The sequence below is a fragment of the Rhea americana genome, unplaced genomic scaffold, assembly GCF_003343005.1.
Source record: "Rhea americana isolate MKP2758 unplaced genomic scaffold, rheAme1 scaffold_43, whole genome shotgun sequence".
NCBI lineage: Eukaryota > Metazoa > Chordata > Aves > Rheiformes > Rheidae > Rhea > Rhea americana.
In genome coordinates, this window is record NW_028186568.1 from 2,620,835 (window position 1) to 2,632,177 (window position 11,343).

Consider the following 11,343-nt stretch of genomic DNA (forward strand, 5'->3'; position numbering starts at 1 on the left):
CTTGTTGTCCAAGATACAGGAATTAATAACAAAAGTTTTGCATCAGGACCATCAGTCCTCAAAAACTATTACTGCCACATAATAATTATTGCAATATTAATGCTATTAAGAAATAGCTCAATTCAATAGTTCAATTTCAACTCAGACACTCTGCAAGCATGGATGGAAAGATACATTCACGGCTTTCAGAGCAGAGCAGAAAGATCTGAAACAATAATAAAAAATTTTAAAAAGAACATTAAAAATGGAAGATTAAAATTTAGCAGCTTGGATTTGTTTTCTGTATATTGCTGTACAAAATTTATAGGCAATTTTAAAAATGTCAGGTATGCTAAGAGTTAAAGCATAAAAGRTAACACAGTGACTACTTTCAGTTTCTCATGGATTTACGGCTAGCGTAAAGGTATTCCGTTGTTCCGCTCCGCAAACAATCAATGCAAAGAGAAGCTCTGCACCATCATCCATTTTGTATCACAAAAACATATTGACCTKGCCTATTTGCCAGAGTCACCCTTCAACGGGATCTAGGGACTATCTGAATTACGCCCTCGATCAGCCACCTTCCGTGCAGCGACGCAGAACCAACKGCCAGAACATCAGGCACGAGAGTAACCCGGATCACTGACACAGCGGCGTTCCAAAAAAAGCAAGTTTCTTTTTCCCCTGCTCCACGTGACACAGAACAATCCACATCAACCACAGTAAATATTCACTTCTAACCACCACCCTTTGCCAGCTTGCACACTGACGCCTCTGCACGTACTGTAAACAGCTCAACAGCTCCCAAGAGAAGCCTCACACATTCCTCATTGCAACGACATGATACCTAAAACATTCGCATACAATAGCTGAAGCTTCCCAGTGGACATTTCCTGACATTCACTATGTCTTCACAAAATAACTCGCAACGAAAGCAGTTTAAACWTTTTCCATATACTACAGTATTGGCATTCTACCATCGGTCTGCTGTTAAATTTCTGTATTTTGCTACCTATCACCATAAATTGGAATACCCCAGCTGTCTCTTATGTCATCTTTTATTTGTCGGGGGAAAGAGTATCACAGAAATTAGAAATAAAAAAGGTTATGAAGTGCTATCAGCCTGTCTACTTTAAAAAAAGACAGTGAAATGCTCTACTAGGAGTAATTTAATAGAAATCATAACAAATAGAACCTGTTATTGAAGCAAGAGAACTAAACTTAAACAACATTTCCTTAGAATTTAATTCCTTTATTTTATATACAAAATAACAGTCAAAACCTGAGAACAAACCAGCAAACAAACCAACCCAGTTCAGCTGCTAAAAAAAAAAAAAAAAAATTTACCTTTTTCACCCTAATTACTGAATGTTAGCTATATTTTATCTACCATCTTAAAGAAGTATATTTATAGAAGACAAGAAAGGGCTGAGTTGCATTGTATTTGTCCCCATTTAAGAGTAATTTTCTCACCAATGGTTCCTTTGATTTCTAAGATCATCTGCTTAGTTCAGTTATTCAACCACTAAATTTCCAAGACATCATGAAGAAAATATTCACCAAAGTCATTAAATGCTTGTTAGCTTTTACTCTTCACTGTAGAGCACTTAAGAGTTGCACATTTTATATGTCAGACTAGGCTTCCTTAGCCACTGTTTAAATAATTGTATTTTTATTGACACACTTCCATAATTTAACAAACAACTCAATAACACACACATTTAAGCCTTTTATCTCCCTAAAGCAACAATCCTTTTTAAACCATTTGTGAAATGCAGCACATTTCTTAAAAGTAAAAATCACATTAGCTGATACCAGTTTCAACATGCCCATCAGTTTTTCCCCTCAAAAAGAAAAACATATCTGTTCTAAACATAGTTTTGCTTTGTTAACCCTAAGAAAAAAAAAAGCATCTATTAAAAAGCAAGCTGGTAAATACAAAAAAATTCCAACACCAGTAACAAATATCTATTTAATCAGAGACAATAAAAAATACTCCTTTTCTTAACTACCTATTATAATTGCGCTCTGTACTGCTAATACTTTAAAACAAACACATCTGAGTCTATCACTATTCAGCAGTGCATTGACTACTCACTCAACCATTTTTTTTCCCTCAGGCAAATGCCTTGCTGAACTCAGACCTAAGTGCCTTGATGAACCAAAAAAGGAAAAGCTTTATATTTAAAAATATAATCACAAAAAGAATACAACTACRTAGCCTGTGAAAGCATGCAGTTGCACTGTGAAGGTCTATTTGACAACTAACCACCATCCTATGGCTGGCAGCATGAGATCCAAGACTTGGCCATTATAGAAAACTGTATTAGTCCAAGTTGAATGTATCAAGTTGAATGTCTTCAAAAGGAATCCTCATTGGAAAAAAAAATGTTTAAATTGCTGTAGCTGAGGCCTCACTCCAGGTTTTATTACACCACATGCTTATAAATACTTTGCATTAATAAAACCTATGTCATCTGACAATGTCAAGTCAGTTTATAGAAAAACAAGATGAAACTGTAAAGGTATCTTGCAGTTCTGATAATAAAAAAAAAAATGGAGACCTAAATGTTCTTCAAGGAGTTATATTAGGATAAAAATTTATGAAGGTATRAAAATGCCTAAATTTCAGGAAACACGCAGGACATTAGCCACGGGGCTCAGGAAAGCTTTTCTGATGGCTGTACCTTTGTGTCATGATACATACACTAAAGAACAGCCATCACATCGGATACTGGACAAGCCAGGACCACAGGTCTGTTACAGCACAGTCAGCTCTAATTTTCACCACTGCAGCATTACAGGGAAGCTTATTTTGGTGGCCAGTAAAACAAGCGGCCAAATTCACTCTTGAACATACAGCTAACTCCTTGCTGTCTCAGTAAAACAGGACCATTTAGATAGCATGCTACTGTTGAAAAACGACATTTCTGATTTTTTCGTTTTTGTTTTCATACTGTCAGCCACTGTTACAGAAGTCCCAAGCCAAAAAAGAAAAAGTCAGAGAAGCCTCAGACCCTCACAGTAAGCTTCAGAATAATCTTGTTACAGAAGTTCCTCACAAATCTCATGCTCTGGCTGTTACTACATTTCATGTTTTAAATTCATCTCTGGTTGAAGAGGCTTCGCCCAATCTCATCATCAGTCTCCAAACCTTAGAGATAGCTTACTCATATACATTTCATGCAGTCCACTGCCATCAATCTTAAATAGCTGGAACTACGAAACTCACATCATCAACCGCATAGATTAGTAAAGACCTTTAAAATATCCCCCAGTCATCACTTACCCTTAATCAAGCTTTGTGAAGTTTACAACAGACTATCTAATAGATAAAAAAACACTCCAGGCCAGCATCAGCACACTCACATTATTAAAATTACACAAAAATGTGGCAGGGAGGATCTTCCATGATCCTCATAAGAAGAAATTGTGAAATTTGGATAAGTTTAAATTAATTTGTAAACAATACTTAATGGATTGGCAGTCATATGCCATAAAAGCCTTTCATCTAACGTGTATTTAATTATGAAATCAGTACACAGCAGTCCTTTTCAAGAATGGTCTATTTAACACACCATACTTCTTTCATCACTCTGTCTACTTAGTGATAGAGTGGATTCCCACTACTTCTGCTCCGTCAGATCATTTGCAGCAGACGTTAATATTAAACTTATCACAGAAATAAAAAAAAATAGTGAAGTGTGAGAGCACATTGACAGCAGTCAATTTCTAATTCAAGCACAGTTTGAGTGCTCCAGCTTGGAGATTTGAATTTTTAATTTCACCAAGAGAGTGGGTTCCAAATTAAGCATCTGATGCACACTCAGTCTGAAACCAGAATTGAGTTTACTGAAATAGAAAGTAATTTTCTCTTAACAGCTCAGTAGTGATCACATATAATGAAAATAAAACAACACGGCAGTTTCTATATTGCCAAGGGTGAGCAGACAGTAAGCTTTTAACTTTACAATTTGATATCAAAGTCCCAGGGCAAATTGTCCTCCTTTGCCTCCCATAGGAAGTTTACCTTACAGCCCAGTCAGGATGTGATGGTCACGCTGTCTAGACAACAGTGGACTTGGAGTGAAGTTTCAGACACAGGAAAGCTGAGTAATACCGCAGAAAACACAGTGCTTCAGATGTAGATTACATATGAGATGCTGCAGAAGTCAGCTGCGTACACAAACCACACAGAAGTCCACTTGCAGCAAGATGCACACAAACAAGCAGCATTTTTAACTCGTCGCTGCTCCCCAAGACAGACAGACTCAGGGCTCTGCACGAGCCGCTGCCACACTCTGTGCACCCGTAAAGTTTCTGCACTCAGTATTCTCTCCTCCCTGCAGTGGACATTGCGGGGATCCTGCCTTCGCCGGTTGACAAGAAATAGCTCCTCTGAGCAGCAAGGGGAAGGATCTCAGCTGAATCCACTAGGTATGGACCGTAACACTGCTCTCCTATCTTCACTTAGCCACACAGACAACTTAGTTCAATGCACGGTCCTTGCTAAAGGCCAGCCGGTTATTCTGTATCATCAGTTTGCAGATGCCAGAAGCAGGCCTTTGTGCTCGGACAGAGACAACGTGGAGGCCCATCAGAGATGTACATGGGTAAGTACAAAAGATACAGGCTTTACCGCTTCTGAGAAATTCAGTGAGGATATCACTTATCCTTTACAACCCTTACCTGAGGCTGAAGACGGACAAAGCAGGAGTTTGATATCTTCTTTATTTGGTCTGAGAACACAAAAGCAAAGACACTGGCTATATCTTTTTCATTTAGCATGTGAGGGAAAAAGCAGATACCTCTGGTGAAATTGAGATCATCTTATGAGTAAGCTTTCGTAGAAGCTGCACTATAGCCTATACGATACTGCAGCAGAACACTAACTGCAAGTATGTAACATTKCCCGTGTCTTCTAATTGTAATTTCTGCTAAGTTCACCTTCTAAATAACCTGGGGCAGAAGTCACTCTGCTTGCAGTATGTCGTTTTGTTTTGTGATACAAGAAAGACACCCCCCCTTCAACACACACGCACAAGATAAACAGAAAGAGTGTAGTTTCTATCTAGAAGGTAACTACAACAGCCCTTGAATATAGGTTGAACGTATGTCCCCTCTACCATAGAAAAATTGATGCYTTCTCTCCCACTCCAACTACGAAGTTATCTATGCTGCACTGTTTCTGTGGTATCAATAGCAATTTGCATCCAAGGAAAGAATTGCAATGGAGAGAAAAAGGGAGGGGAGAAGTGTAACACTACAAAAAGGCCMCAGCACAACTGTTCAACAGATCCTAGATCACTAAAGCCAAAGCTCTGCACAGACAAGTACTACATTCAGACAATAAGACTGCCTATTACAGAGCACCTCTTTCARTTAGGCTAATGTATTCTAACAGGCATTTTCTAGCTCTAAGCCTGGATTTCCTGGATGGGTAGAGAACAACCTTTGCTCAGCGGTACCTGATAGATATGCCACAAAGACATGACTGAGTCTGGATGCAGATGTTTTTCACAGTTGCTAAAAGACACACCAGTACAGAGTTAGGATGGTGATCTATATGGCAGATCATAAGATCTCAAAAAAGAGCAAAGGGTGCATCCACACCAAGACGACCTCCACCAGTATTAGCACTCCGTATCTCCCAAGTAAGAGTTCTGCCATTTGAGACCACAATCACATGCATACATCACAGGGAGTCCAGCCTTAAAAGAGGAGCACTGCCTCTCTAGCAGGACTTCTGCAATAACACCACATATACAATCTCAGTGACAACTGACTCTAGAAAGAGCCATCTCCTTTCAGAGAGAGATGTCACCCTGTGTGAGTCACACCAGATCCAGAGACTGAAGAGTCTTAACAAAACAAAATTCCTGTCTTCACCCCCATTCCAAAGCCATGCAAGTGAGGATCAGGGGATACAGGCAAGTGGCATTTAGACAGACCCCTTGCTGAGGGAAGACATAACTGACACTGACAGGTCTACTTCGATTATCTTGCACTCATCTTGTCTCATCAATTCATCCTACTCTGCCAGTACCAGTATGTTGTCGGCACTTTCCACCAAACTCAGCCTTCTTTTCCATCAACTTCCATTACATTTCTTCTCTTGGTTCCCAGTTAGTTCTCACAGGCCAATAGTTTATTTCTCTTTTAATAAATAATAGTCGAATCAGAGAGCTCTAACCAGCCGCTGCTCCRGATCTTTGACCTAACTGTGCACAGGTCACATTTAACACTGTGTTGTCGAGAGCAAAAACCATCCACAAAGCTCCCAAACAACATTCAGAGCCACACAGCATACTCGTGCCTCCACATCACTCCTCAGGACCACATCTTCGCGCCTTTCCAGTTTCTCCTTTTTGTCAGAACCCCAGTACGTACAAGGCTCCCCCAGTCTCTACAGCATTCCTCGCACAGCGGCCAGCAAGCATGTCTCAGCTTACTGCCAAAAACCCCCCAGCCTGAGCTTCAGGTCCTCCAGCTCCCCCAGTACCCCCAGAGTACCCCCAGCCCTCCCCAGCTGAAGGCCCTTTCTGCTCCACACTGCCTCTCAGCAGGGCTAGGAAGTATCTAAGGTTCTTCAGGTCTATTTAAAAGGATCCCAGCTCCATTTCAGCTGTGTCCACTGACTTAGTGCTTGCTTGCAGGTGGACTTCAGCCAGTCCTTAGCACTCAGGTTAACGCTTTCACAGCACACACTAAGTTTGTATGGGCAAAAAAAAAAAAAAACCCACTCTAAAAGCACATTGGCTCCATTTGGCCCTTTTGAGATTATCTCAAATGAAAACACTCTTGTAAAAGCTTCTTTCTCAAGACTGTAAACCATTGCTATTCAGGTCTAGGAAATCAAGACAATTAAGACAATTACCTGCCACAATTTACTCTGACAGTCTCCCCCGGTTAAGAGGTAATAGCCAATAATACAGGTTCTGCTTATTAAAACATACTGATGTTCAACAAAAGCACAGACTTTCTGCTAGAAATTTAATTTATTTCTGTCATGTTATTTCTATTTCACTTAAGTATTTTTATCCAAGTGCAAGGCTGTAAGATCTGTCATCTTTCACTGAATCCTACCTGCTCTTATTTTCTAAGATAAGGAACAGCATTAATCTTCAAAGAAATTTTAGCCTTCCATGAAATAGTTTGTAGATGCTTCACTAGTGCCAAGGGCTCTGCATGATATTGTACTGAAGCAAAATTTTAAAACAAAATACTTCATGTTAAAATAATGAGAAGCTAAAAAAAAAAAAAATCAGATTGACTTTTCAAAAATATTGTCTCTATAAAAGACAGATTGCCTTGAAAAAGCCAATGAATTAGGTCTTCACGTCAACAGATTCTGGGTTAATCATAATATTTTAAGGGAATGAAAAGTGCTGATTGTACCAGATGGTGGTGAATATGCACACCTGAAAAGATCTTAGTTACCAGAAAGATTAGTGGATGACAACTTCAATCATCATTCAAATCATTTTCCAGAATAAATACAGACTATGTATGAAATTCTTTATTTCAAATAGTTTATTGAATGCTTTAGAGACCCTGAATTCAAGATCTAGTCCTCTGTAGTGGCCAATAGTGGCCAGTTCCTCTCGGCTGTGAGATACTACGGTAGTGCTTGCTAGTCATTGGACTGTAAGTGTGGAGGTTTCTTCTCTTGTTTTCAGTTTTAGGCATAATACTCTTGAATTTTTTTATTATTATTATTTTTGTTATTAAAAACTAGCACACACAACTGCTGTAACTTCCTTTCAAGGAAAGTAAAGCATTTTAAGAAACATCTGATCTCACCAGTCCTGAGGTACAACAGTAATCCAATGCATCYGTTTGTGGTTAAACCATACTATTTGAGAAATGACATGACTTAGTCAAGTCACAAAGCATCCCAAAAGAGCACTAGTAACCTGCACAGGACTTCTGAGAGACCACTAGGGAAAAAAAAAAAAAAAAAAAAAAAAAAAAAAAAAGTCTTGCTATGAAAAAACTCCTAAGATTTTGTACCTTTAGAACAAATATCTTTATTGAAAAGATTGGGAATATAGAAAGAAGCATTTATCTTACTATTTTATCTTACTATTCTCAAAACTGGAAATTTCAAAACTATGAAAAGCTTGGAATCAAGGTGCTGATAGCAATAATACAATTACTGTTCAAGTCATGGGTCGCCCAAAGCAGATGCTGCTCATACCATCATTTTATGTGGGATTCTGTACAGTGAAGTATTAATGGGAACTTCAGTTTTAACTGAAATTTTCACCAAAAATTTAAGACGAAACATATGACTTCTTAACTTAGCTATAACACGATCTGAGCCTGCTACATTTTTGTACTCCAAATCAAAACATGTCTATACCAAYCCTCAGGTTTGATACAGGAAAGGACATTTATACAATATGTGTGTCAAGACTTGCCACAGATGGGCCACTCATAGAAGAAGTTCATTTACTGGCTCCTTTAATTCCTGTGGAGTGAAACAGGATCACCTTTAAGTCAGGAGCCTTTTAAATTCTGATTAGGAAAAAGACATCTCAAAGGATTCTGAAGTGACCTACAAAAACTCCAGAACTTAAAAAAAAACCTCTCCCTCCACATTCAGTGAGAAGAGCTCTCTCTCACATGAATAGTCTTATGAAAAGGTGCCAAAAAAGCTGTCAGAAATACTGAGAAGATGCATGGATTTTCATTTCAGCACAATAAAAGTATCATAGTGAACAAAAAAATTATATATATATTTTATATACGTGTGTGTATTAGAGAGGGAGAGAGAGATGAAGAGCCTTAAATTACCTTAAAGTCTGAGTCATAAGCAAGGACTTTGTATCAGAAAAAGTCATGAAGCTGGAACTAAAGACATCTTTAAGGTTAGAATGCCCTCTTTGGGTATAAAGACATATTTGCAGCAACATTAAATTTCAGCAAATACAGCTGCTATTTTATGCCATAGGAAGAAAAGTAAATAAAAGAACGCCAAATGTGCTACACAAACTTTTAAAGAGATTATAAAAGACAACTTACTACTCTCTACTAGTAACAACACTGCCAACAAAAAATACACTAATAGCAAGGACAAAAGAAATCCATACACAGCAGTGCACAGTGGGAGAATAAGGAAAAGATGGGTGTGAGTTGAAACAAGACAGGTTCAGACTGGATACAAGGGAATTTTTTAACCCTGAGGACTGTCAAGCAGTAGAGCAGGTTGCTCAGAGAGGCTGCGCAGACTCTATCCTTGGAGGTTTTCAAGATCCAAACAGATAAAACCCAGAGCAATCTGGTCAGACCTCACAGCTAACTCACTTTGCTTTGATCAGGAGGTTGGACTASAGACCTCCTGAGGTCTTCTCCAGCCTGAATTATCCTATGATACCTCTAAGCTTAAATTTAATTCTCAGGATTTGCAGTATTCCACTAGTTTCCTGCACTACTTCAGAACACACACGACAGAAKTTCAAGCATATCATCTCTGAAGATTTATCCAACTTCACAAGAAAGAAAGATCTGATTTAACTCCACAAAAGAGGCACAAGAAAATTAGAAAAAAWTATATATATAATTTTGCACATTCTGGGACCTGGGAACAGCTGACTTTCTATGAACAAAATCAATAAGAAAGTTCCGTATTTGAAATTAATAGGGTCTCGACCAGCTTTTAAGCATCCAGTATCCACACACACAGAGAAATCACCAGCTTCAATGACAGTCAGCACCGTAAGCTAGGCAGATACAAAAGGCACAATAACATAAAAACTCCTATTGTTCCACAGCAGCCAACCTTTAGGCACCAGCTGGTAATTAAATGATGCTCATGAGCATCACTTAAACGCCACTTTGATCTACTGCAGTTATTTCACAAAATGTTTATTACTAACATTCTTTTTTTTTTATTGGCTGTACAAATATTTCAAAGCATTTCTCTCAAGACATTATTCAGCTTGCTATATTAGAAGTTATTTTCATACCTTATCTCAGGCTGATTTCTGATTGCAGGAGAAGAGGGGGCCATGTGCCAGACTATCTGGAGACATTGGCCTTTTAAAAACATAATTCCTTCCATGGTGCCATGGGCAAAAAAAGCATTTAACATCACCTTTGAACAGCTGCAACAAAGCCTGCCTCTTGCACAAACTTCCTGGTGAGAGAAGCAGTAAGACCATCTCTGCCCAGGAATATTACCTCTACCCTACCCAGTTCCCAAGGTCTAACCATAATATGGGCATGGAAGAAGGTAAATCTCGCTACTCTGCCACACAGCTGCACCAGGCAGTCATAACTACACCATGAACATATATTGTCTGTATAACTGTGTGCACAAATGCAGTTATTTCTATATTTACTTTTCTTTTTCTTGGTTTTATTCCAAATTTGAGGGATTCCTAGGGACTTGTCTCTTCCTTTCTGCTACTTCACAACAGCAGTGTTTAAAATACATAGTCTGTTGCACAAAATTTATGATAAGTTTAAGCTTTCTTCTGTAATGTCTTTATCTGGTGTGTTTCAGGTTTTTAATTATTATTATTATTACTCTCTACATTGCATTTTAATCCTCTTTCTACCCTTTTAAAAATTTCTCTGATATGTTAAAAGATGATTTTCAAGTAATCAGAGACCGTTTTTAGAGAGCCAACATGTACAACAGATGTTTCTAAGCAGAGATCTGGAAGGAAGACTGCAACTCCATGTACTCATGGAGTACTCATGGTTTACACTGAAAACAGCCATGCTGGCCTTTAAATATTAAAACCATGAGCAGCCTAAATTAAGTATGGTTACACACACAAGCTACTGCYTCAGTGCCTAGGCAAAGCACACATAGAGGTCCCTTAAAATCTGGCAGTGCAGAAAGTAGTAACATAGCAAATGAGTACGTTTGGATCTAGTAGAAAGGTCTGGACCCTCATTGAGAAATTCAGTACTACGCCAAGCTCACAGGCAACATAGCAGAAGTGTTGCTATGCACAAGGCCATTATCACTTGATATGTCACAGATAAATTATTTAAAAAGAACTAGAAATTCACTCAGAAAATTAGTGGTATCAATACACACAAGCTATATAACTCAAAGATGAAAAACCTTACCAGCAAAAGGCTCTGAACAAGAACAGGGCAAGCCAGCACCTTTTGCAAAGGGTGAACAAAAGTCCTATAGATTTTTCTTCCCCAAACGCTAGTCATGGTTCTAACAAAGGTATTTCTAAAAAACTAAACAGCACAGCTATACCTAAAACAGACAGAGAACACTTCTTTGTGCCCAATCTGCTAAAAGAAAATGTATCCAACTACTATTCCTTGCTGCACACAAAGAAAGAAGTGGGAGCTGGCTTTTTTCTTCTTCCTCTCTTTTTTTTTTTTTTT

At 38.5% G+C, this 11,343-nt stretch overlaps 1 protein-coding gene across 1 annotated transcript in view; it reads right to left on the bottom strand.

Annotated features, from left to right (window-relative positions):
* DISC1 (DISC1 scaffold protein) overlaps positions 1 to 11,343 on the bottom strand; it is a 208,517-nt gene that overhangs the window by 193,805 nt on the left and 3,369 nt on the right.